The 26,236-nt window shown below is 56.4% G+C and overlaps 1 protein-coding gene across 7 annotated transcripts in view; it reads right to left on the bottom strand.

Moving 5' to 3' along the window:
• Positions 1–22,234, bottom strand: part of SRC (SRC proto-oncogene, non-receptor tyrosine kinase) — a 56,063-nt gene extending 33,829 nt beyond the window's left edge. For 4 of the 7 annotated variants that reach the window (XM_060122271.1, XM_060122275.1, XM_060122270.1 and 1 more), the window contains exons 1-2: positions 22,003–22,228; positions 674–741 (exon numbers count right to left, since the gene is read on the bottom strand). The gene's annotated coding sequence lies outside the window, so the exon portion shown is untranslated. Of the gene's footprint in view, positions 1–673; positions 742–829; positions 1,083–11,185; positions 11,314–22,002 lie in introns of those variants that run through there. The other 3 variants (XM_060122276.1, XM_060122273.1, XM_060122274.1) reach the window with 3 other exon arrangements.
• Between the last annotated feature and the right edge of the window lie 4,002 nt (positions 22,235–26,236).

Genomic DNA, 26,236 nt, shown 5'->3' on the forward strand with positions numbered 1-26,236 from the left:
ACGGAAGATATGCATTGCAGAATGGTCTGCAATAAGCAAAAGGCTGGAAACAACCAAAAGTAGTCTTCTCTAATTAAATAAAGCATGGTCTCCATCCACACAATGAATACTACGCAATCAGGAAAAAGAAAGCAGCGGCACTAAATGACCTCCAAGGCACACTGTCAAGAGCAAACAGCCACATGTAGGGCTGAGGATACCATGCATGATCACTTGAGGTTTTTAAGCTATTTTTTCTAATATCCATGCTTACATATGCCTGGACTCCCTGCAAGAACACACCAGAAACTCCTCCCATGGCTGCCTCCAGCAAGGAGACCTGGGTGCCGGAGAGGTTTACTTTTCCCTGCCTTCCTCTGTACTGTTTGAATTATTGTTTACTGTGTGTGTTAATGCTTTTTCTTTCCTGTTTAAGACAAAAGTTGACATATACACACTACTATATATAAAACAGATAACTAATAAGAATCTACTGTAGAGCACAGGGAACTCTACTCAATACTCCGTAATGACCTGTATGGGAAAAGAATCTAAAAAAGAGTGCGTATATATATGTATATATATATATATATATATATATATATATATATACACATTGTAACATTGTAAATCAACTATACTCCAATAAAAACTAATTTAAAAAGAAAGAAAGAAAGAAAAAAGACAGGTTTACCTGGTATCAGATCCTGGTGCTCTCTCTCATACCTGGGAAGTCACTCCACTTCTCTGAGCCTCTGTGCTCTGCAAAGAGAGGGATAATAATAGTATCTGCCTTGCAAAGTTGTTGTGAAGGATTAAATAAGACAAGGCCCCGCACGCACACACGCACAGGGCTCCCCACCGTGTCTGTGTCTGGCTCCTCGCAGTAGGTGCATGGTTCATGCTGGTTATTAATACGTTACTACGTACACCGAGGTGGATTGTTAACAAGTGCCACCAGGGAGACTTGGGACCAAGTGTTCAGAGCATCAGCAATCCCCTCCAACTGGGAGGAACTGGGAAAGGACTCCTGGGGGAGGCAGCATTTGAGAAGGGCTTCAAGGTCGAGAAGGAGGTCCACAAATAGAGATAACTGGGGGCTGTGCCTCTGGCAGAGGGAGCTGTGCAGGCAAAGGCCTGGAGGTAGGAAAGCCCTGGGTATTCGCTCAGTCGTTCATTCACTGGCTCCTTCAACAGAGCTCAGCTGAGCACCGACTATGTGCCAGACACTCTCATAGGAAAGACAGACAAAGCCAAGTAGCTGGACCATCGAAGGGAGGAATTACAGAGAGTGTGAAGACAACAAGGGGCTGGGGCAGAGCCTCACCCAGGTCCAAGTGTTCATAGAGCAGACCAGGAAAAGGAGGCTCAGAGAGGGAGAGAGGCTACCTAAGGTCACACAGCACCTTCTCAACTTCTGGAAAGGTCCTCTCCCAGCTCCACCCTTCCCATGTCCCACGAGCCTGGAGAAGAGAAAGCCCACAAGGGCCATCCCAATGTGCACGCATCAGAAGGTGCATAAAGATGCCATCTAAACTGGGGTCCCCAACAAAGAGGAGGGACAACTGGTTCTCAGATGATAACAGCACCTGGCTGATGGGTAGAGAGACTCCTGTGTGCCAGGCACCATGCTGAGAAGTGCACTACATCTACGAGCCCAGGTGAACCCTCTGCAGTCCTATGTGGTCAGCCCCATTTTGCAGATGAGGGAACTGAGGTCCAGAGAGGTCAAGTTACTTGCCTAAGGTCACACGGCTCATAAGAGACAGCATCGGCAGGCAGACTCGGATTGCCTGGGCTCCGTAGCCTCAGGTCCCAGGGCCCATCGCCCAAGGGAGCCACTGCCAGGGCCTGTATCAGCAGTCACATCCCTTCTCAAAAGCACCCAAGGTGAAAGCTGTTCTCAGCCAGTCCAGGAATGTCTCCTGATAACAGTGGCCCAACCGGGGGTGGGAGGAGTGGGTGGTGGTGGTTGTGTGGGGAATGGGGGGGAGGGGCGGCAGGAGGGACACAGCCCATTTGAGTCCATCTGTCCTGCCTCTGGAGAGGAGGAAGCAAAAAGGTCCCATCAGGCACCCATCAGAGTCAGGCGGGTTGCAGCATCCTGGTTAAGGGGGCTCCTGCTGTGGCCCTGGGAGAACTCTGGGCAAGTCAACCAAAGCCTCCTTCAGTACCATGGAGACATCCATAATCACCCCAGACAGTTGCAAGAGCAAATGAGCTAACCACGTGTGCCCTGGTCACGCAGGCCATGCTGGATAAAGGTTGGGGGGGCGCGACCACCACTGCTACCTTATTATTTCCATTGTTATTGTTTAGCTCTCCAGTTCCCACCAGGACCCTGCTTCACAGGGACGATCAGCCCCCATCTCCCAGAGAAGGCAACAGAGAGAGGCTCAGAAAAACCAAGTCAGCTGCCCAGGCCACCATCCAAGACAGCAGAGGACCAGCTGGGCATCCTGGCTCTCCTGGCCCCAGGCCACTTTGGCCCCTCTCCCCAAGGGCACCAGTCCCAGCTGGGCTCTCGAAGGGAGTTATTACACCAGGGACTAAGCAGGGCCCTCAGTCAGTCCTTTTTCTACTAGGGTAATGGAGGCCAAGATAGGGGGAGTGGCTGGCCCAAGGCCACACAGCCCAAGAAGGACCACTTACGGAATGAACCTGTCACCCTTCTGAACCTCCAAAGCTAGGTCCCCAGCTGATGCCCCACCCTCCTCACAACAGCCCTAGGGGGCAGGTACCACCAGCACTGGCCCGTGTCTACAGGGGAGGAAGTTGAGGCTGGAGGAGCGTGGGAGAGGGTGCCGGCCCATCACGCCCATCCCAAAAGTGGGGGCTGTGACCCTTTCCTGCCTCCCCTGGAGCCTCCCACACGTAGGCAGGAATCTTCTGATTCCCTTTCTTCCTTCAGACTCTCAAAAGAATGACGTGCTCAACTGAGGTGTTTTTCTACAAGTGGTTTCGGGATATAGAAGGGAGTCCTGCTTCAGAGCAGGGGAACATCAATAATGACAGTAATAAGAATAAGGGCAGTAGCAACAGCTAATATTCGTTTAGCGCTTTTTTTTTTTTTTTTTTTTTTTTTTTTTGGCCACACCGTGTGGCATGCAGGATCTTAGTTCCCCGACCAAGGATCAAACCCGCACCCCCTGCAAGGGAAGTGCAGAGTCTTAACCACTGGACCACCAGGGAAGTCCCTATGTGCCATTCTTTTTTTTTTTTTTTTTTTCCCTATGTGCCATTCTTATCACCCCATTTTACAGAAGAGGAAACGGAAACACAGACAGGTTAAATGATGTGATTAAAATCCTGCCTCTTAGCAGCTAAGTGACAAGTTCCTCCCTCTCTGAGCTTCTCCCTGAAGAGGGGCTGCCACCCCTTGGGCCACTAGGAAGGACCCAAGGAAGAAGCCAGGGCCACAGCCAGCTCAGCCCCCTCCCCGGAACTCAACACCATTGGCTGCTCCAGTGCAGGCTGGTGGGGTGGAATGGGGCATGCTGATGGCGGTGTGGAGACCACACCTTTCCCCCTCATGCCCTCCCACCTGGGGTTCACACTACCCGTTCCATGCTCCCAACAGCCTTGGAACAAGCTATGGCCACAGTCATTTTACACATGAGCACACAGGGCTCCAGGAAACTGCCCCAGCCAGGAAGTGGAGTGCAAAGGCCCTGAGGCAGGAAGGTCAGATGTGCAGGTCTGGACTGAGTGGGTTCCAGCTTAACTGGGTCGCTGCAGGCTTTCGGTCCAGGCACGAGGAGGTCGGAGGGAGGCCCCGAGAGGGACCCGTCCAGCAATTTAGGTCAGAAAGACCTGAAAATTTGAGAGAGAAGCCCATGAAGATTTTCTCAGGCCCCTGAGTGTGCTGGGAGGGATGGGGGCGGGGGGGGGGAGGTTACTGAGGCTTCATCCCACAGTGATCCTATCAGAGCGCAGTGATCAGCTTCAGAGGAGACACCTAAACCACGGTGGACTTCCCAGAGGAGGGGACATCTCAGCTGAGGTCCAAAGGCTGAGCAGTTTGTGAAAAGAGGAAGGGGAAGCATGATCCAGGCAGAAGGGATTACTTGGCCAAAGGCCCAGAGGTGGGACCATTTAGAGAAAGGCAAAGAGCCAGGTCAGTTTAAGTCATGTAGTCTCAGTTTCTCCAGCAGCAACATGGGGGGAAAGACAGGCACACAGTGGGTACCTCCATCTCGCCCACACCCACTATCTCCCTTCTCCAAGGCCCCCACCCAAGAGGAAGGGCACTTCCTCCTGCCATGGAGCATCTTTGGGGCTGGTGAGGTTGGCAGGGTTGGGAGGTTTCACTGACACCCCACCCCCCCGACACCCTCTACCCCAGAATCCAGGCCAGGCAGCCTGGCAGGTGGATGGGGAGGGCAGCTCACAGGCCAGGAGGCCACAGCCCTGATCTCAGAGAGCTTTGTGAGATCTCCCCCTTCACAGATGTGGAAGCGGAGGCTCAGAGAGGAGAGCAGTCAGCCTCAGGTCACACAGCAAGGCGGAGGCCAGCTCTTGAATGAGGGTGTGGGACTGGGACCCGGACTGAAGATGAGACTCTTGGGGCACCAGGCCCAGGAGTGCTGGGCTGAGGAGGAGCTAGAAGAGGAGATGCTGGCCCCAAAGGACCACAGACTAGGCAAGTCCCAGGGACCCAACCAGACACCACCTGGCCCGGCCAGATGAGGGCTGGCCACCATGTGGCTAAGTGGAAGGCCTCCATCAGAATCTCCATGTGACCTCGGCAAGTCACGCCCCCTCTTGGGCCTCAGCATCTGCACCCGGACAAAGGCCCTGGCATGCCAAGGATTCCTTAACAGACCCCCAGCATCAGTGGTGACCACAGGGAACACTGAGGTGACATGTTTTGCTCTCTCCCAGCCTCTCCAAGGTCATGTCTCCCAGGCCTCGCCCCCGTGGTTCCACCCCCGCTGGCTGATGGCCGACAGGCCTTGGGGGGACAGATGCCAGCCGGCCCCTGCCCACAGTGCCCGCTATTCCTGCCAGCAGCTCTGGCTGCTTCCCTGCTCTGGGAACACACAGTGCCCCCTCGTCCCCGCCCCCGCCCACACCCACGCAGGAGCTCCGTCCAGGGACACGGGTGGGCAGAAGCACCTGGCGGCCAGGCCCCTCGACACTGTCAGCCCTGTGCTCAACCCCACACACTCAAAGCTCACAGGTGCCACTCTGGACATGTGACCTCAGGAAGGTCCAGTACTTCCTTTATTCATCCATGAAATGGGGGCTCTGGCAGGTCTCTGGGGGAGAAGGCATCCAAGCCTGAGTTGAGCACAGTGGTCAGCAAGAGAGCCAAAACCCTTAATGCTCCTACGGGCTGTTCATGGGATCAAGGCCAAGGGTGGAGGGGCGTCTGCTGTACGCTCCCTCCTCCCCACCACTTAACCCTCCCTGGACTCGTAATTACCCTCCAGCCTCCAGCCCTTTGCACACGCTGTTTCCTCTCCTGAGGCTTCACCACCCACCTCCCCCTGCCCCCCATGAACTCCAGGGCACCCTATGGGCCTGACCACAGGTCATACTTGACCTTGCCTACCCTCCAACTGAGAGAGGTACTTCTCTTTTTCTGGGCTCACATAGCCTCCATCACATGGGGACTAAGAGTTGTACTGCTTGGGGACTTCCCTGGCGGTCCAGTGGTTAGGACTCAGCGCTTTCACTGTGATAGCCTGGGTTCAATCCCTGGTCGGGGAACTGTGACCCGAAAGCTGTGCGGTGCAGCCAAAAAAAAAAAAAGTTGTACTGTCTCGTTTCAAAACCTAGCTCTGACCCTTCCTAGCTGTGTGACCTTGGAAAAGTTACTCTACCTCTCTGTGCCTACATTTCCTCACTTATAAAATAGGGACAAAAATAATAATTACCTCCAAGGATTGTTGTGAGGATTAAATGAAGTCATATTTGTAAAGGGCTTAGAACAGAGCCCAGACCTTAGCAAATGTGCCGTAAGTATTTGCCATTAACCACCTGTTGAGCACCTACTGTATGCCAGGCCCGGTGCTCAGTATTTTACCTGGATTATCTCACAACAGCCTGGGAGGAGGGGCCGTTATGAATCTCACTTTAAAACGGCAAAGACGGGGAGGCCCGGAGGCATCAGCTTCACCTCAAAATATATCTGGGGACGAAGGGGATTTTGCTGATATTAAGGAACTACTGTGCATTTCTTTCAGGTAGATTATGGTTTTTGTGGCTACTTTCTCAACGTGAGTCTTATCTTTTAGAGATACATACTGAAAGATTTACACGTGAAGGAAGACATGCGTACGGGATTTGCTTTAAAATGACACAGGAAGGGGGCTTCCCTGGTGGCGCAGCGGGTGAGAGTCCGCCTGCCGACGCAGGGGACGCGGGTTCGTGCCCCGGTCCGGGAGGATCCCACATGCCGCGGAGCGGCTGGGCCCGTGAGCCATGGCCGCTGAGCCTGCGCGTCCGGAGCCTGTGCTCCGCAACAGGAGAGGCCACAACAGTGAGAGGCCCGCGTACTGCAAAAAATAAATAAATAAAATGACACAGGAAGGGGGTGGCACAGAACAGGTTTGGAGGGGCCAGGCCTGGCCATGGGCGGTACTTGGGGCTCAGTGACAGGTTCATGGGGTTTGTTATACTAATACGCTTCCATAATAAAGAGTTTAAAAAGGAAGATGAAATAAAATAATGCAAAACAATGTTGGACCCCCCACAGCCCCATCAACTGCCTTAGCCTGGGCCAACCATTGTCACCCCTTCCCCTCGCTGGACCAATGCAGTCGTCCCTCTGGTCCGCCTGTCTCCACCCTCAGCCCCCAGTCTGCTCGCCACACAGCAGCCAGGTGCTCTCAGAAGGCCTCCTGCGGCCCCCGCCTCACTGGGAGGAAAGAGCCAACATCAGAAGGGTCCAGAGGCCCTCCCTGGACACCCCCGCATCTTATGGCCCCTTCCTCCTGTCATCCTCCCTGCGCTGGACACCCCCGCATCTTACGGCCCTTCCTCCTGTCCTCCTCCCTGCGCTGGACAACCCCCACATCTTACGGCCCTTCCTCCTGTCATCCTCCCTGCGCTGGACACCCCCGCATCTTACGGCCCTTCCTCCTGTCATCCTCCCTGCGCTGGACACCCCCGCATCTTATGGCCCTTCCTCCTGTCATCCTCCCTGCGCTGGACACCCCCGCATCTTATGGCCCTTCCTCCTGTCATCCTCCCTGCGCTTGCTCTGTTCCCCTAGCCTCCTCGCTGTTCCTCCAACACTCCAGCCTACCACTAGCTTCCGATCTTTGCACTGGCTGTTCCCTCTACCTGGGTTCTCTTGCCCCAGGGAGCTACATGGCTCCTCCCTCCCCTCCTGGGAGGTGAGCTTCTGGGAGAGGTCTCCCCTCCCGCCCCCCACCCCCAGGCCCGCCATCCTATCTAATTACAACCCATTCCGTACAACCCAGCCAGTCTTCCCAGCTTTACGTTTGACCCGTGACACCTATCACGTTGTAACAGACCACGTGCAGATCTTCCTTATTTGCTGTGTTTTCGTCTCCCCCACCAGGATGTCAGCTCTGTGAGAGCACAGATTTTTGTCTGGTTGGTTCTTTGCTCTATCTCCAGCCTCTAGAACATTGTCTGCCACATAGTGGCGCTCAGTAAATATTTGTGGGAGGGAGGGGTAAGTGGAGGGAGGGATGGAAGGAGGGATAGAGGGATGGAAGGAGAGAGGGAGGGAGAAAAGAATGGTGGGATGGATAGAGGGAGGGAGGGAGGAGTAGAGGGAGGGGCGAAAGGAGGGAGGGAGGGATGAATGGGTCCTACCCAGGGCCCCAGGAGATAAAGAGATACAGGCCTCAGCCCCAGGTCTGCCCAGCCCCACAGCCTATGCTCCGACCACTGCACTCTCCTGCCACTGCCTGGCATGTCCCCGTGGCAGAGCCTCTGACCACCCTGGTTACATGGGACAGTGTGCAAGTCTGAGACAGCTGTAGACCCCGAGCCTCACCCGGCACGGCCGCAGGCATGGCACGGGCACCGGGGTTGCCTGCTGCATGAGCCAGGAGTGAGTGAAGCGTGAGCCAGGGGCTGTCCGTGTTCCAGGGCAACCAGAACGTGTCTGGTCCCGTGTTCCCGGTGCGAACACACTCAGGGCTGGCAGGCCTCAAACCGGCTCTGCCAGTGCGGCCAGGGCGGGGCGAGCGCTGCAGGCTCAGGCTGGCATGGCGGGCAGATGAAGGAGTGCTGCCCGAGCCGGGACCCGCCGCTCGGGGAGGGAGAAGCTAAGCGAGCGGACGGCGCCACTCCCACTAATCCCGACCCCCGTGCAGACAGAACTGTTCTGGCCCGAGCGGCTCTTGGGTTTCTTCCTGGGCAGTAAGGGGATCCCTTTCCAGACCCCAGGCCCTGCCCTGCTCTGTAAAGGGCAGGATCCCTTCCCGCTAGGATCCGTCCACAGCCTAGAAGCCCGAGACAGGAGGGCAAGGCCGGGAAGTGGCCGGCACCGGAGCAGGACAAGGCAGCAGGGAACCTGGTGTAAAGCCTGGCTCTGCCCCACGGTGCTGCACGGCCCTGAGCCAATCGTGGCCCTTTCAGGACCGTTTCCCCAGGTGGAAAGCAGTGCTGGGCATGGATTCCAGGGACCCTCCATCCCACGGTGCCGATTTATCTAGAAGAGGCCACCTCGGTGACTCCAGCCCTGCCCCCAAAGCCCACCTCTGAGGATAGACATGGGCAGAGCCCGGACTCACACACGTCCTTACTCCCCACAGAAACAACAATGATAAAAATACCTGCTGAGGGCTTCCCTGGTGGTGCAGTGGTTGAGAATCCGCCTGCCAGTGCAGGGGACACGGGTTCAAGCCCTGGTCCGGGAAGATCCCACATGCCGCGGAGCAACTAAGCCTGTGCACCACAACTTCTGAGCCTGTGCTCTAGAGCCCGTGAGCCACAACTACTGAGCCTGCGTGCTGCAACTACTGAAGCCCAAGCACCTACAGCCCATGCTCCGCAGCAAGAGAAGCCACCGCAATGAGAAGCCCACACACTGCAACGAAGAGTAGCCCCCACTCTCCACAACTAGAGAAAGCCCACGCGCAGCAATGAAGACCCAACACAGCCAAAAATAAAATAAATTTTAAAAATAAATTTAAAAAAATACGTGCTGATCACTGAACACTTAACTCTATGCCTGGCATCCAGCTTTACATGCACTGTTTCACCTGGTCCTCCCAACAACACTGTGAGGTAGGGACTGTTACTGTGCCCATTTCCCAGCAGAGGAAACTGAGGCCTAGTTGAGGCAAGTTGTAGTTCAGGCCCCCCACCCCACCCCTGGGCAGCCTCTATCTCCCCAAGACAGTTCAGGGTAGGAAAGAAATCTCAGGTACCCCCTGAAATGGCAGGGCCCATATTCCCCAAATCCATTGATCCTCCTGAGCCCTTAGAGGCCAAGCCCCAACCCTGCCCCCACTGTGTAACCCAGGCCATGGGTGTACCACTCAGAGCCTCAGTTCTCTCATCTGTAAAATGGGTAGGATCCTGCCAGCTTTGCCTAAGGGATACCGCTGTTTAAAGCCACGGGAACTGGAAGACTCAGTCCAACCCTCAGGACAAGGTGGAGAAGCTGCTGGGCCTACGTGCCTCGAGATGGATTAGGGGGAGGGAGAGTGAACATGAACCAGAAGCCCAGTGGTCTGTGGCGGAGACTCAGCCCCTCATTACCAGCAGCCCAAGAGAGGAAGGATGATTCTTCCTGTGCCCCATGTAATCCAGTTCCAAGCCCTGTCAGTCTCACCTCCAAACACATCCTGAATCCACCTCCTTCCCTCCCACCACGGTCACCCCCTCGTCCAGCCCTCCAGGCTGGCCAATTGTAGGCAGAGAGCCTTTCTGAAATGTCCATCTGAACCCATCACTCCTGCTTACACCCCTCACAGCCCACACTCCAAGACAAAAGACAAAGTCCTCGCGGGGGGCCTCCGAGGTCCTGCAGTGGACACTCCCAGCCCCACCCCCTTCACTCCTGCTCCACCCACACTGGCCACTTCCCCTTTCCCTAAGAACCCAATACACTTCTTCCTCGGAGCCTTTGCACTTGCTGTTCCCTCCACCCAGAGCATACTTCCTCCAGACAAATGCCTGACTCCCTCACTTCCTTCAGGTGCTTTACTCAAACGTCTCCTGCTCAGAGAGGGCTTTCCTGACCACCGTTTTAAATAGCAACACGCCCAGCCAATTCCACTCTCTCTTTGAGCCTCATTTCAAAAGCTACTTCCTCACGGGAGGCTTCTCTGACCTCCCCCAGCCCAAGTGAGAACCTTCAACTTCTCCTTCCAGGCATGGACCATGGGTCTGATGACATAACATACCATATGACTACATGTCTGATGAGGACAGGGGCCACTTCTGTCTCACTCACAGCTGAATACTCTGCAGTGGGCGTAATATTCAAAATAGTTAACAGCTGGGATGCTGCGGCGCCATCTGGTCAGAACAGACACTGGCCCAAAGTACAGGGCCTATAGCATGGAGTGGGTACTTGGTAATTACTGAATGAATGAACAAAAGGATGAATGGAGGGACGGATGGATGGATGATAGATGGATAAGATGGATGGATAGATGGATGGATGGATAAGTGAACAGGGCACACACAGTGGGCCTGGGACTTACCAGGGATGCCCGGGGCTCTGAAAAGGTGGCCCGGAGAAGGGAAGCATGCATGCAAGCTCACCAGCCAGGCTCTGCAACTGCAGCCTCTCCTCCCGCACAGCCCGACTTTCATTTCCCATCCTTTCGGTCCGAGGAAGCTCCTTCCCCCAGGGGAACTGGGTGAGAAGGCGGGGCAGATGGCCCCCTGGTCCCAAAGAGGGGGGGCTCCCAGACTCCATCTGTCCCACCACAAAGGAGCTTTGTCCTCGGTGCTGAGAGCCCGGGGCAGACCGGAAGCTGCCCCTCAGCCTCCCAACAGGTCCCGGCACCCCCGGTCAGCTGGGCCAACAGCTCCAAAGCCGGATCCCAGGGACTGACACAGTATTGGGCACAGCCTTCTAAAATCTCATTAATCCTCCCTGGGAGCCCTAGGAGGGAGGTTCTAGGACGACCCGAATTTTTACAGATATAGAAACTGAGGCAAAGTTATCTGGCCAAGGTCTCCCAGCCAGTAAAGAGCAAAGCTGGGATTCAAACCCAGGCCCACCTGGCACCGGAGTCTTCAGCCACAGCTCTCAACTCACCATGTCTGGAGTGTAGACCCTCTGGGTTCAGCAGGGTGGAGGGGCCTTTTGGAGGTACAAGTGGGCAACCATGCCTGACCCTTCACGCTACCAGGAGACTACCACCCTGGCGAGGTTTACCCAACAAGGGAGGGAGGTCGGGCCCTGAACCCCGGAGCCCTCGCCCCACGCCCAGCCCGTGCCCCAGGGGCCTCTGGAGTCTGCCGGCCCCAACACGTCTCCACCGCTTCCTGCCAGGCAGGCGTGCACAGGGAACGGCTGTGCGGGCAGGCAAACCAGGGGGCAGACACCCCCCACCCCTCACCCGCCGCTCCCCTGTCGCTCCCAGACCTGCCACCTGCCTGGCTGCCACCCACCTTCTCTCCAGGCCCATCTGCTCTCAGGGCAGTCACCAGAGCCACTTCACCAAAGCCACACTGCTGACAGGACACCTACCCTCAGCTGGGCACTACCCACAGCACCAGACAAATCAGTTCTGTCCCGCCTCCTCCGCGCCTCTCCTCGCTGCCCAAGGGCAGTGCGTAGTCTCTCCAGGCAGGTACTCCCAGCCCTCCATGGACTGGCATCAGCCACCTCTCAGGGCCAAACTCTACCACTCCTCTGAGCTCCAACAAGAGCAACTATTCACACTGCATCTTCAGGCCTTTCTCAAGCTCCACCTGCTCCCAGAGAACCATTCCATTCTTCCAGGTATGTCATATGTACCGCTTCCTCCACGAAGTCTTCCTTGACCCACTCCCTCCAACACCCCAGACCAGCCCCTACCTTCTGTCCCAGGCAGGGGTTCTTGATCCTTATCTTAAACCCCAGCCTCTGTGGGCTACCTTCACTTGGCAACAGTAACTGAGCACTTGAGCCCGGCCTGATCCTTCTCTCTGTCCTCCCTTTACACCTTCAGCAGGAGGCCTGCCCTGCTCCCAGCAGCCCCAGGCCAAAGCCTTGCCTGATCAACTGAGACATCGTCTAAATACCTTGTACTTGACCTACCCCTCCCCACCTCCCCAGGCTACGTGGACACACATCAGGCTCTTTCCCACCTCCAGATCTTCGCTCATGCTTTCTCTTCTTCCTGGTAGGCCCTCACCCTTCTTTTCCCCTCATGAGCTCCTGCTCACCCTTTAAGCTTCAGGCCAGGTTATCACCTCCTCTGCAAAGCCCTTCTGGCATCATAATAGCTGCCCCAGTTCATATGGTTCCTACCTCATGGTAGGGCAATGATCAGGGTCTGTGTCTGGCTCCCCCAGGTTGTAGGCTGCTCCCAGAGTGAATCTTTGGGGTCCCCAGCACCCAGCACAAGGCCCAGACCTCACCAGCAGGTAATCAGAAGTCCAGCTGCCGACTCCCTGCCTGGAGACCCCAGGGGCAGAAGCCAGGAGCAGCTCCCAGAGGCAGTACTGAGTCCGATTTTGCCCACACTGACCACAGATCTAAGGTAGGGGCGGAGTGGGGGAGAGGGCTTTCCACCAACGGCCAACTGGTAACCAAACCCACGTCGTTTCTGAAACTAGGGCACAGGAGAGAAACGGGAACAGCAGAATTGTCCCCAAATAGAACTGTGGCTCATCTGGTTCCAGGGCCTCCGGGAACACCTGGCAGGGGTGGGGGTGGGGAGGGCAGGTGGCTGCTCCCGAAGCTGTGAAAGGAGATCTGAAGCTTGGAGGGTGGGGAGGTCGACACCACCGCAGTCGGCACCGACACCCTGCCCACCTCCCTCAGGGCTGGTCCCAATCCTGGAAGGTGGCGGGTCCTCTCCCACTTTCCCCCACCCGCCCATGGGGTGCTCCCTAAACCATCCCACCTCCCAGCCTTTGCTCAGCCGGGTCCTCTGCCTGGAATGCTGCTCCCCTTGCTGCTAGTCAGAATCCTGCCAATCCTTGTAACCGTAGCCACGGACTGGGCACTTTCTATAAGCCCGACATGGGCAGGCATCTGGGGAGAATGAGCTTATCACATCTTCCCAACAGTCCTGTGAGGAAAAGACTCCTGCCCCCATCTCACAGATAAGGAAACTGAGGCTCAAAAAGAGAAGCCATTTGCCCAGGACATAGAGCAGAGGAGGCAGGTGGACCAGGTGATGTGGTGGGACCTGGGTGGCGGCAGCCAGAGGGCACCCAGAAGGCCTGGCAGGGCCTGGTTCAGCTTCCTAGGCAGGCCCAGCCTTGGGGACTTGGCATAACTCAAGGCCAGAGAACACAGGGCACAGCCCCACAGGGCACAGGGGACAGAACAAGAGCCCCTACATCCCTCTGACCCCCCACCCTAGGGTGGCTGAGGACTGAGGAGCCACATTGGTACAAAGTGATGGAACTATCTCCCCCCAGATATGCACAGACCCACTGCACAGATGAGAAAACTGAGTCCTGGAAGGGGACAGTTTTCCCATCTGGAAAGTGAGATGTGCCACAGGAACCTTCTGGCTGTGACATCTCCCTGTGGTCTGGTGGATGCTATTTCCTTTCTCTGGGTCTCAGTTTTCCTATCTGGAGAATGGGGCTGTGATTCCCTTCCTCCCCAGGTTGAAACAAATTATAAAACAGTTAACATTTATTGAGCATTTACTACGTGCTGGCATTGCTCAGAGCATCACGCATAGTGCCACACTCGATCCTTAGAACAAGTCTGTGATGTGGATACTGCCATCGGGCCTGTTTTTCAAATGGGGAAACTGAGGCAGAGAGAGGTGAGCTGACTCACCAAAGTCACACAGCTAATATGGAGGTAGAGGAGAAACCCGTGGGGCTAGGGGCGGGGTGGATTCCCAGAGGAGGCTCCTGGCCTTCACACTGCCCAGAGAGGAGCGGCAGGGAGGGGCTGGAGGAGGGGTCAGGGGTCAGGCAGGAGGTAGAGTGGGGCTCAGCCCAGAGGAGGCAGGGCAGGCCTGCGGTGCTGAGGAGGCCCTGGGTCCAAATCCATGCACCGGGTGGCTTCGGCAAGCCTTTTTGCTCCTCTGAGCCTCAGTTTCCTCTTTGGTAAAATGGGGCCAGAACTGCTGCCTCGCAGGGATGCTGTGGGGACCAGACACAGCCATTCGCCTGGCACTGGGCAAGGGCTCAACTATGTGCTCAAGGAACAGATGACGATGGAAGGAATCCTCAGGGCTGGGCCACTGGGCTCACTGTTCCTTCAGGATCCGGGTGGTATCTGACTCTCCACCCCGAAGGGGTGGGAAGGGGGGCCCAACCTGCCTCTTCTCTAATTCCTAGACAGAACCCTCCCAGCTCCGCCAGCTTTCCACGCTGTGTGACCTCAGACAAATCACTTCACCTCTCTGAACTTCCGGATCTTCCTTTTGATAATAAGTTGAGGCTTCCACAGGGCTCTGAAAGAGGAGTTCCTCACTGGAAGGACTAAGGGCTTATGCGGGGAGGGTGGTTCAGTTCCACCTGCCCAAGCAGAGAGAGTAGTGTCTGGCATGACCCTGCCTTGAGGCCTCAGTTTCTTCATCTGCCAAATGAAGTGGGTTTTTTTTGCCATGCTGCGTGGCTTACGGGATCTTAGTTCCCTGACCAGGGATCGAACCCGCACCCCCTGCAATGGAGGCACAGAGTCCTAACCACTGGACCGCCAGGGAATTCCCCAAATGAAGATTTTTATGATGGTCTGTCTCCCTCCCAGCCCTGCTGGGGATGGCCAGAGGTGATTGAGGAAAGTGCTTTGTAAACTGTAAAGTGTGGCACCCTTGGGAGTGATCACTATCACCGTACTCCCTTAGAGGCAAAAAGAATCCTATGACTCGCCATCTAAGGCAGAATGTGCTACAGCCATGAGAGAGGGCAGAGAATGGGCAAGGCAGGTGCAGAAGAGGGGAGCGTGAAAGTATGGACTTGGGTTGGGGCAGAGAGGATGGCCAACAAAAGCTTTCCGGAGGCAGAGGCATCTTAGCCATGATGGGTGTGGAGAGAGAGGGCACACCAGGCAGCAGGACCCACAGGGTAAAGCATGGATGCTGGAAAACCCGGGGCCAGCAGGAAGGCAGCTGATGGTTCAGAAAGGCTAAAGGGTCACCTGAGTGAAAGGGAAGTGTGGGAGGTGACAGGGTGAAGCAGAGGAAAGAGCTCAGCCCAGACCACCAGCACCCCCAGGGGCCCTTGCTGGGGACCTTCCCCAAACCACAAGAGCAGTAACAGCCCCTGCCTCCAGGCCACGTGGGCAAAGGCGCAAAGCACCCAGTGCTCAAAGGGCAACCACCTTCAGAGAGATGGACCCATTCAGTGAGGGGGCCTTGATGCCAGGGCTCAGGGCACTGGGAGGCCTTGACAAGCCACAGGAGGGCAAGGGCTGAGGCGGGAGGTGGGCTCAGGGAGGCTGGCTGGAGATGGGGGCTTCCAGTAGGTCCAGCCACCAAACTTGTCTGTCTCTAGTTAACCTCCCCACCAGCCCCACCCCGTAGGACTAGCCTGAACACAGGCGTCCAGTCTCAGCCCTAGCATTCCTGGATCAATTGACCTGCAGAGACCCAGAATTCCCGCCTCGTCAGGGAACTACCTTCATAATCACAGACACTCAGAAATCGTAAACACTTACTGTGCGGGGGCCCTGCGTCGGAGCAGACACAAATTCGCTCACCTGACCCTCACGCCACCTTGTCAAAGCTGTACTGGCATTGCTGTCCCCATATCAGAGATGGGGAGACTCAGGCTCAGAGCAACCATTTTCCCACAATCACACATAGCGAACAAGTGGCAGAGCCAGGACTCGAACCAGAACCAGTTCGCTCCAAAGGTCTGGCTACTTCCACTCCCTTTAGTCCATGAGCAACCATGGAGCGCCCATTATGGGCCAATCCTGGAAGCTGGGGATCCCAGCAAGATCCCAGTCCTCCAGATCTGAGTGTAGCTCCACCAGCCAGAGCTGGAAGCCCAGAAAGTCAGGATCACCTGCCCGCCCAGCAGCACATCCACCCTCGACCCAGGGAAAGAGCCCAGCCAAGCTGAGCGCACACCCAGGGGGACTCGGATGCCTCACATCAACCAGAAGCCAGAAGTCTGGGCTCACATCTCACTCCGCTGGGTGATTGCGGCCCCAGCCCTTGGCCTCTCTGAGCCTCATTTCCCTCTTCTGTGTAATAGAAACAAAAATTCCATCCACCCCAGGGATAGGACAAAGAATGGAATAAGTCACCTTGCTATGACCTGGCCGGAGAGGGCACAAGTGAGGACATCGACATCAGACAGAGTAAAAGTCAAGGCCACAAATTTGGATAAAGCAGCAGGAGAAAAGATAATCAGACCTTGACAGGGAGGCTGAGCTTCCCGACACCACACTAACCCCAACTTCCATCCCCCCGCCGGGAGACCACCTGTGCCGGCCTCACAGCCCAGCAGGTCTGAGGACTCCAAGGACCCATCCCCACAGTCTCTCAACAGCCCCCCACAGCCCCGCTGACATCGCCAGGCTCACGCGGCATCGAAGAGGACTCAGCCAGGCCAGCCCCTGGAGAACCCCGGCTAAGATCCCTGTCGCAGAGCCTCAGGAGGGAAGATCCCATGCCGGACAGATGAAGAAACTGAGGACCAGAGGAGAAAAGGACCCGGGCAAGATCACCTAGCTTCTTCTCCTCTCTCGCTTCTCATTTTATACTGGAACTTCTCTGGGTAGTTTCAAGAGGAGGGGAGGTACTGGGGTTCAGGTTGGAGGGGCAGTCACTTGCTCAAGGTCCCACAGAAAGGGGTGGAGAAATCAGGGTTCTGGCTTCCACCTCTGGGATCTTCCCCAATCATCTACTCCTTGACTCAGTCCCCCATCCCCTGCATTGTATTGTGGGAAGGAACAGGCTGGCTGGGTGGGGCGAGCCCTGGATGAAAAGATAGGAGATGGGGCTTCCCTGGTGGCGCAGTGGTTGAGAATCCGCCTGCCGATGCAGGGGACGCGGGTTCGTGCCCCGGTCCAGGAAGATCCCACATGCCGCAGAGTGACTAGGCCCATGAGCCATGGCCGCTGAGCCTGTGCGTCCGGAGCCTGTGCTCCGCAACGGGAGAGGCCACAACAGTGAGAGGCCCGCATAACACAAAAAAAAAAAGATAGGAGATCTGCATTTTTCTCCCTGCTTGGACAATATGTCCTGGGTCTTTCTGGCCTCAGTTCCCCCATCTGTGAAAAGAGAAGGTCAGAATAGATCAGGAATGACAAACTCATGGCACACATACAGTGATGTCTAATCCTCTGTCTGGGGCAGACATTACTAATCTATCACAGCACTCTTTCCCATGAAGCCAAGAATGGACCTCAGAAGGTTTTTCAACACAGCAATCTTGGTCTGGGTTAGGCTTAACCCTAACCCGAGCCCTAACCTTAACCCTAACCCTAACCCTAACCCTGGGCCATCCCTAGACTGAGTAATGTCTGAGTCCCCGCAAGGGACGGGAAGGGGGAAAGAAAGACGCAACATTTACTGGGCATCCAATAGTTTCAAGCTGCTGGGAGACATTCTCTGATTTAATCCTCACAAGGGAGGTGTGCAGAAGCTGAGGTTCAGGGAGGCTGAGTGATTTGCCTTTGGACAGACAGCTGGGAACAGGGCCTTGAACACAGGGAAGGTACCTACTGGGTCATCCACCCCAGGAACAGTGATGCAGAGCCAGCTACCAGGTGAGAGCCTAAGGTACAGCTTCACGCCATCCTCCTTTTGGCCGTACTAAGTGCAACCTCCATGCCCATTTTACAGCTTCACAAACTGAATCACAGGAAGGGGGTGTCAGCTGCCAGAAAACAATGGCCTCGAGCAGGTGTCTGGCTGTTCCCCACCCCTATCTATCGAGCTAATGTGTGCTAAACGCTTTACTTCAGTCCCCTTGGGACATCCTGGGAGCCATGACTCATACTACCCCACTTCATAGATGAGGAAACTGAGATGCCCCCAAAGGAAGGGGCCCCCACCCCTCTAGGGGCTCGAGTGGAAACCAGAGTGGTTTACCATGGAGATAAGGTGGTAGGAGCAATGGAGGGAAAGTAAAGGGCTGGGGGAACCCAAAGGGAGATAGAGGCTCGGGGGCCACACAGCTCAGGCAGGAAATGAGGCTCCGGTCAAAAAGCCCAGGGCAGCGGGGTGGAGGCCTTTGAAGGGGCTGTAAGCCCTGCAGAGACACAGGAGGCCCAGCCCTGGAATAGGAGCCCAGAGCCCCACAGCCTAGGTGCGGCCCTGTCACTTGGCAACTGGGAGACCCTAACAAGTGTCTTCCCCTCTGGGTCTTAGAATTTATATGTGGAAAATGGGGCTAATCTCACCAAAGGCAAGCTTTCAAGAAGTTGGGATGGGCTACACCAGCAGACCTCTCCCAGCTCAGCCTCCTCACACACAGAGGGCAAAGCAGGACTCAAGTCACCCAGTATACGGGTGGCCTTGGCCACCAGCATCCTTTCCTAGACCAGCACCTTCAGAATCAGTGGGAATCATCCACTCAAAGCCTTCACCGGGCAGCTGGGGAGGCCAGACCTATTGAATGAACTGACCCGCCCAGTGTCACACCATACAAGGCAGGTCCCATTCCCTGAGCACCTGCTGGCTCCAGGCACTGGGCATACGGCCCTCCTTTAACCCTCACCTGATAGGAAGATATTTACTGTTCCCATTTTCAATACAAGGAAGCTAAGTCTCAGAAAGATAGAATGAATGACCCAAAGACACACAGCGGGCGGGCACGGTCAGAACTTGAACGCAAGCCTGTCTGAGTCCTGAGCCCTTACTCTACCTTTGTCTCCATCTCCCCAGCCGACCCCTCCCTGCTCCCCACCTCACTCCCAGCCTCCAGCCACCCTGCATGGCACTGCCCCAACCCCTGGCTCTCACCCTCTCCTGCCTTCCTGCTACCGAACTCCTACGCTACTTTCAAAGCCCAGCCTCAAATGCCTCCTCCTCTTGATATCTGATCTAGGCCCTCACAGAATACCTGGAGTCCAGCCCACAGATCATTTTCCACCAGGTGCCTTGGTCACCTCTGCACCTCTGGTCTCCAACATGGGGCTGTTAACCCCGGGGACACCAATCAGCCCCCTGTGGGAAGATGAAGGCCAAGCTCCTCCTCAAGGCCTACATGGCCCCACATGGCCCAGTCCTGCTGACAACACCCCCTCACTCACCTCTCACCCACTCCCCTTAATTTTCTACGCTCCAGACTCACAGGCTTTCTCATTGTTTCTCCATAACAGCACACGCTTCCCCACCTCAGGACATTTGGAGTTCCCTCTGCCTGGTAAGCCCTACCCCTAGCTCCACGCCCGGCCAACTCCTCCACGCTTCCTTCGAGATTCCTCTGCACCCCACATCTCTCCCTCTGAGCCCTTATCACATCTGTGATTATATATTAATTTATTTGGCAACCTGTTTGCTACTTGGCTCACCCTCTAGACTTAAATTTCTGGGCAGCCAGGGACCTGTTCACAATTCCCCAGCAAGGACCCACCCAGGTTGACCACTCCTCACAACCCCAGGGGCCCTGGGGCGCGTCTGAGCTGAAGGGAAGAAATAGCGCTCTGCCCCTTCTTTGTTGAGGGAACTGCTGCCCCCTCCTGTCACCACCTCCTGGAAGCCTCCTGAGGCCTCCTACAGCTCCCACTGCTAACCCATCGCCACACTGCTCAGCCCAAGTTCAAAGCTCCTAGAACATTGTAGGCGCTCAATACAGGGCCATGGATGCTTGTATCTCGGCAGGTTTGGGGAAACGGGGTCAGTGGAGGACCAGGGATGTCAACAGGCCACTGAGCCATCTCCTCCCTGGCTCCTGGGGCTTTGGGGGAGCTAGACAAGCCCCCCTCCCCACCCCGCCAACCCCAGGTCACAATCAGGGAAGAAGCCAAAGCAGGAACTAGCTATGAGCTGGGGATACTCCATGCTCTGGGAAGAAGCGAGGGGAGGAGAGGAGAGAGCTGGGGGGCCTTCCTGGGAGAGGTGAGCCTTAAGCTAAGCCTTAAACAGCAAGAGTAGACAAGCAGCTCTTAGAGGAAAGGGCACTCCCAGCAGGGACACCAGCAAAGGCCCAGGAGCCGCACAGGAGGGCCTAGGCAGGCAGTCAGCTGAAAGAGGTGACACACTGTAAATCATTCCCCTGGGTGGAAAGACCACATCACCACACCACCAAAAGGGCCTCGTGGCTTCCACCCAGTCACTCACTCATCAGTAGAGTCTTTTCCAACACTGTCTCGTGCCTGGTCCCATAATGGGAAACCCCAGTTCCCCCACCACTGGAAGAGTGCAAGGGCAGCCGGACCAGGGACTCTGAGGTCTAGGCTCTCATTCCAGCTTCAAACTGTGTGGCTTGGTCAAGTCACTTCCCCTCTCTGAGCCTCAGTTTCTTCACCAGCAAAATGGAGATACACAAGAGTCCCTACCTCATAGGAGGTGCTCAGTAGATGTTAGCAGCTATCATTATCATGGGCCCATTTTATACTTAACAAAACTGAGGCCAGAGGGAGTAGTGAGTTGTCTCAGGTCACACAGCTGCTGGGTGGCAAGACTGTGCTGGGGCTGTTTCTTTCTCGAGGGTTAGGAGGTGGCTTTGGGGGCACCAATCCACCCCCCTAGGACCAGCCATCTCACCTCCCACCCATCTTTTTTAGGCAATTCATCCAGTGAAGTGCTCATTTATTGAACACCTACCACATGCTAAGCCCCTCCCCGCAGAAGTGCCTACAGTCTTCCCCTGAGGATCCCCACTGCACACATGTGCACTCAGAGGGGTAGTCCCTTGGCCCAGGTCACCCAGTGAGACGAGAAGCCTAGGTCTTGTCTCCCCAGCCAGGAGGCCAAGATGAGGGTCAGCAACAGAACCAGCCTGGCCCATTCTTGAAATCGTCTGGTCTCAGCTGCACTATGGCTGGGCCTGGACTCACCCCAGGTGACCCAGAGAGCACTGTCCCAATTGGACAGAGTCCCTGAAGCCCGGGAATCTTCACCCAGGGCCACGCACGGGCTCCGTCCACTCTCAAGTCTGCCTGAAGGCCCCAGAGGCTGAACTGCTACCCCACAGGTGACCCCCTTCTGTTCACCCCAATCTTCCACCAGCCCAGTAAGCCCAGCCAGGCCCGCAGCGGGGCCTGATGAGGACCCCTAGCTCAGAGAGGGCAGGTAGCTGTTTGAGGACACACAGGAGGGCAAGTAAGTGGTGGTCCCTGTCGGGACTCAAACCCACCACCAAGCCCAGCCCAGGCGGACAAATGAACCCAGCCTGGTGGCGAAATCCCCAAACTTTTGCCAACTTCTGAGCAGACAGGCGGCTGGGCCTGTCGAGAGGCGAGGCTGGGGGCTGTGGGCAGCAGGGACCAAGCACAGTTTGGCCAGTCCCTTCCAGGCCGGCAGCACCAGGCCCTGCCCGAGGCCCCACGAGGACTGGGAGATCCTGGTGCCCCGGCCCGGCACCCCCAACCCGGCGCCCCCAGGCCCACCCTGTCCGCCCCCTCTCCACCCCCCACCCAGGGCTGGGGGCGCCAGGCCGGGCAGCCGCGGCCAGAGGCGGCGCCGACTGGCTCAGATTTCAGATTTGGCCTAGACCTGGCCCGGGGGCTCAGGCCCGGCTCGCTGCTTGCTCTCAGGGGGCCCATAGAGGGACGGTGAGCCGGAGGGGGGTCCCCGCGCGGACCGGACCTCTACGCCCCCACCACCCAGCCCCCTCCCCCGGCGGCATCACAACAAAAGGCCGCGCCAGACAAGTCCCGGTGCGCCCGCCCTGCGCTCCCGGATCGCTGCTCAGCCCGGGGGGGTGAGGGTTGGAGGGGGAGCCAGGAGCCCCCGCAGCCCGGCGATCCGACGCCAGGGTGGTCCCCGGGCGGGGGCTCCCTCACGCGGGCCGGGACTGGGGGCCGGCGGAGGGCCGGGGGGCGCTCACCTGGGCCGGCGGGCAGGCGGACGCACCGGCAGACAGACGCACCGGAGGACCGACCGCCGGACGGCCAGGGGTTCGGGCACACGGCGGCCTGGCCGCTCCGGCTCCCAGGCCGGAATGGATTCCGGGCCGGGAGAGACAGATCGAGAGAGAAAGGGAGGAGGAGGAGGAGGCGGCGGCGGCCTGGGGAGGGGAAGAGGAGGGAGGGAGCGCGCGAGCAGGGAGGAGGGGCCCGGCAAGCCGCCGGGAGGAGAAGGAAGGAGGAAGCGCGCCGGGACAGTTCCCCGCCAGTGACCTGGGAGAGACTCGTGCGCGACCTCCCCACGCCAAGGGTCCCGGCGGGCCGGGGAATGGGGGGCGGAGGCACCGGGCACAGAAGCCCCGCCCCCACCCCGCCCTGAGAGCGCTCCCTACCCTTCGGGGCACCCATCAGCCCTCAAGCCAAAATGCCCTCCCTAACTCCCCCCCAGCCCACCCACCCCATTTACCCCAAATCTACCTCTCCCGAAATTATTAGTAATAACCAACAGCAGCACTGACGGAGCGCTCACTTCTTGCCAGGTGCCAGGCTAAGCGGTTCAGGTCAATTTTAGGATCTATTCCTACCAACCAACTGGGCTGGGCGGACCAACGATTATCCCCATTTTACAGATGAAGAAACTGAGGCACAGAGAAGGGAGTCACCTGACAAGAACCGGACCTTAGACCCTGGCCTTGACCTGAGTTTCCCAAAGTGGCGACTGAAGCAGGAAGGACGGTGTGGTAAAGAGCAACATTTATCTAAATAGATGTGCATTCATTTTAATGTGCATCAGAAAGAAGAAAAGTAACTAAGGCAGCCCATCCGAAGTCAGCAAGTTCCAGATACTCCTGCTTAGGAGGGGGCTGAAGCAGGTATTTAGTGGCAATTACACTTCCAAGTAGATAAAGAGGCTGAGTACATCTGGACACAGGGGGCAGGGAGTGCAGCAGAGAAAGGAGGGGACATTGAGGAAATGCTGGTTTAGCCACAAAGCCTCCCAGCACCGCTCTCTGACCCCTCCCCCCACTCCCACCATCTCCCGACCCAGGCTTCAGGGCTGCCCTTTGGGGGCTGGGTGCCCCACCCTTGGCTCTTCACATGTCTTCCTGGAATGATGGCACAGGGGAAGGTGAGCCTGAATCCAGCGTTAAATGCCACCATCTGCCTCTACTTTCCTTCTCTGAAAGTTCTCTCATATCACAGATGGGAAAGTAAGGCCCAGCCGGGCCAAATGGTACCAGCCTGGGCTTCTCCTGAAAGGAGCTGGGAGGGGAACCCTAGAATATGGGAGGCAAAGACCTCAGGGTACAATATAGTATCCAGGAGACCAGGAATGAGCAAGGCCTTAAGCCAGACTGATCTGAGTTCAAATCTAGACTAGTTGCCCACCCACCATACCTTGTACAAGTCCATCAAGTTCCCCAGCCCAGGTCCCCTCAACTATGATACAGGAGTGAACATGGCCACAGAGGACTCCTGGGAAAGTTAAAACTGACAAGGGTGAGGGTGACTGAGGTTGTGCTCAATGAAGCGTAGCTCTTATGGTTGGTAAACTGAGGCCAGAGGGGGAGAGGGCTGCTTGAAGCCCCACAGCAGGTCAGCAGCAGAGCCAGCACCAGTAAGCCAGCCTGGGCTGGTGAAATGGCTACACATATTTGCAGGGCTGGCTTAAAGATTAACCGCAGCTTCCCAGGATACTGGGCGGGCCCCTAGCTGGAGGAGCAGGTTTCTCAGCCTTCATTCACTCCTCAGACAGGCCTGAAGACCTTTACTGGAGGCCTGGGCTAGGGGTGGGCTGTTCACCCAGTGGTGTGCTGGAGCTGGCTCTTCCGACAGACTGTGTTCATCTCTTCCCAACTCCACGTTCAATGATGTCACGTTGGTACCTTGACATCAGCCATGGTGGAAGTACTAACACCTTGGAAATCAGCAAACACTACAAATCAAGGCTTTTTCCCTTCCAGAAAGCTAGTTGTTGAATATTTCCTGGCATATCACTAGATTCATCCCCAGGAGTTCAACTGAAAGTTCTGAGCTTCTTCTAGAGCTGGGATGACAGAGGGCTTAAAAGCACAGACTTGAGACCCACAGACCTGGGTTCAAGTCCCATCTCTGCCCCTTTGTGGACATGTGACCTTGAGCAGGCCATTTCTCTGAGCCTCACTGTGCCAACCTGCAAAATGGGCTAAAGACAGTGATCCTCTCAGAAGGCTCACGTGAGGATGAAATGAAGTAATGTACACCCAGTATGTCTGAGCCTTTTTCATACCCTGCCCGCTCTCTTCGAGGAGTGGGGGCAGCTGGGACACATCTCAGCTCTACGAGCACAGATGCAGCCTTCCACCTGGAGCCACCACTGGCTCGGCTCAGTGGCTGAGGTTCTCAGGAGGTCGTTCAGGAGGATGTGACCGGCACAGTGGTTTCATGATTGAGCGTTGGAAGAGTTCGTTATTTTCAACCACCCTTCTGGGCCTTCACTCAGGCTGTAAACCCCTACCAGGAATGCTTACCCCACATCTCTAGCTGCCCAGCCCTCCCTGTCCATCAGGGTCCTAAGTAAGTGCCACTTCCTCCAGGACATGCTTCCTGACAAACCTCTCTGATGGAGACACACCCCAAGCCATTCAGGGTGCATCTGTCCCCACTCAGAGGGCAGGGACTATGGCCTGGCCCATGCCTGGCACAGGGTGGGCACTGCCCGGTTGGCCAGAGAGAGTACTCGGCCTAGGGATCCACATACAAGAGTTCCAACTCTTCCATTCATCGACTCTGTGACCCCACCCTCTCTGAGCCTCAATTTACTCATCAGTAAAGTGGGAGCAACGATCCTACCTCCTTCCAGGATTATGTAGATGCAAGAGCTGACAGTCTGGCCTGGTGGATCAGTAAGTAACTCAGTGCATTATTTTGCTTAAAAGATAGTTAGTAAAACAGAAACTCATTGCTTAATACCTGTAAATCATTCATCATCATTAATGGACAGCAAACACTTATTGACCACCGATGGTATACACAGTTTGAGCTGGGCCTGGAACGCCAAGAGGGATAATTTCCCAACCCAAAACACCCAGCAGATGACAGATGTGATTGATGTCAACATGGTAGAGATGGCGAACACCAGCTGTATACAGTTCTGTATCTCTGGAAACCTCCTCTCCCCTCCTTCCCCCGACCTGGGTCAAAGCCACAACTGAGGGCAGGATGGAGCATGGGAGGTGAGGCCTGGCCCGCCACAACTGGCAGCAAACCTGTGGCGAGAGCTTTCTCATGCCACGGGATCAGGGGCACAGCCTGCGCCTCACCCAGGGCCCTGGTGGCTCTGGCTCCCACCCACCCTGAGCCCAGCTCATCCTTGGAAAGCAGCTGGAAAGCTGACCCTTCACAGGCACTCAGTGGGAAATTCCAGACCAGCCCTGTCATTCCCCAGATGGTTTGCTGTGAGTTGTCTATTCGAAGAACTGGGCTCAGGGTTACAGGATAAGGTGAAAAAGTGGGCAGGCTCTGGCTTGAGGCTGTGGAGTGGGCTTGGCACCTCTCATGGCACCACACTTTACAGTTTACACAGAGATGCCCAGTGCCTCAGCCTGATCTGGCCCTTGCCAACTGCTCAGGCTTCGCTTGCGAGCCCTGGTCCCCTCCCCTCCTAGTCAAGCCTGCTTCCCTGCTGTCACTCCATCACAGAAGCTTATTCCGCCCTGAGACCCTCTGCACTGGTCCCCCTGTCTGGAATGCTCTCCACCCACCAGCCCCTGGCTAAGCCTTACTCTTCCTTCCTCTGGTCAGTCAATATTTACTGAGCATCTACCACGTGCTAGGGTCTGCGCTATATGCTAGGGATACAGCAGTGAACGAACCAGATCTGGTGTCTGCCTTGGAGCTGCTCACAGCCTGGAGGGGCAGGGAAGAGTGACAGTGTGCTAGGCACAAGCATCGGGGGCTGGTGGGGCCCGGAGGAAGGGGTTCTAACTCAGCACGTGTGTTGGCGAAGGGGGGCTGCTGAAAGAAGGAGTCATCTATGGCGAGTATAGAAGCCGGAGGAAGCAATTGCAGGTGAAAATGGAACAAAAGAGAAGGTGTTCTGGGCGGGGGGACAGCATGAGCAAAGACACAGAGGCCAAAAACACGCTGTGTTTGGAACCACGTGATGGGCGGGCTGGGGTGAGGGAAGGGAGGCTGGGGGGAGCTCTGAAGATCCTTGAATGCCAGGCTTGGCTT

This window comes from Lagenorhynchus albirostris, chromosome 15, assembly GCF_949774975.1.
Source record: "Lagenorhynchus albirostris chromosome 15, mLagAlb1.1, whole genome shotgun sequence".
Classification (NCBI taxonomy): domain Eukaryota; kingdom Metazoa; phylum Chordata; class Mammalia; order Artiodactyla; family Delphinidae; genus Lagenorhynchus; species Lagenorhynchus albirostris.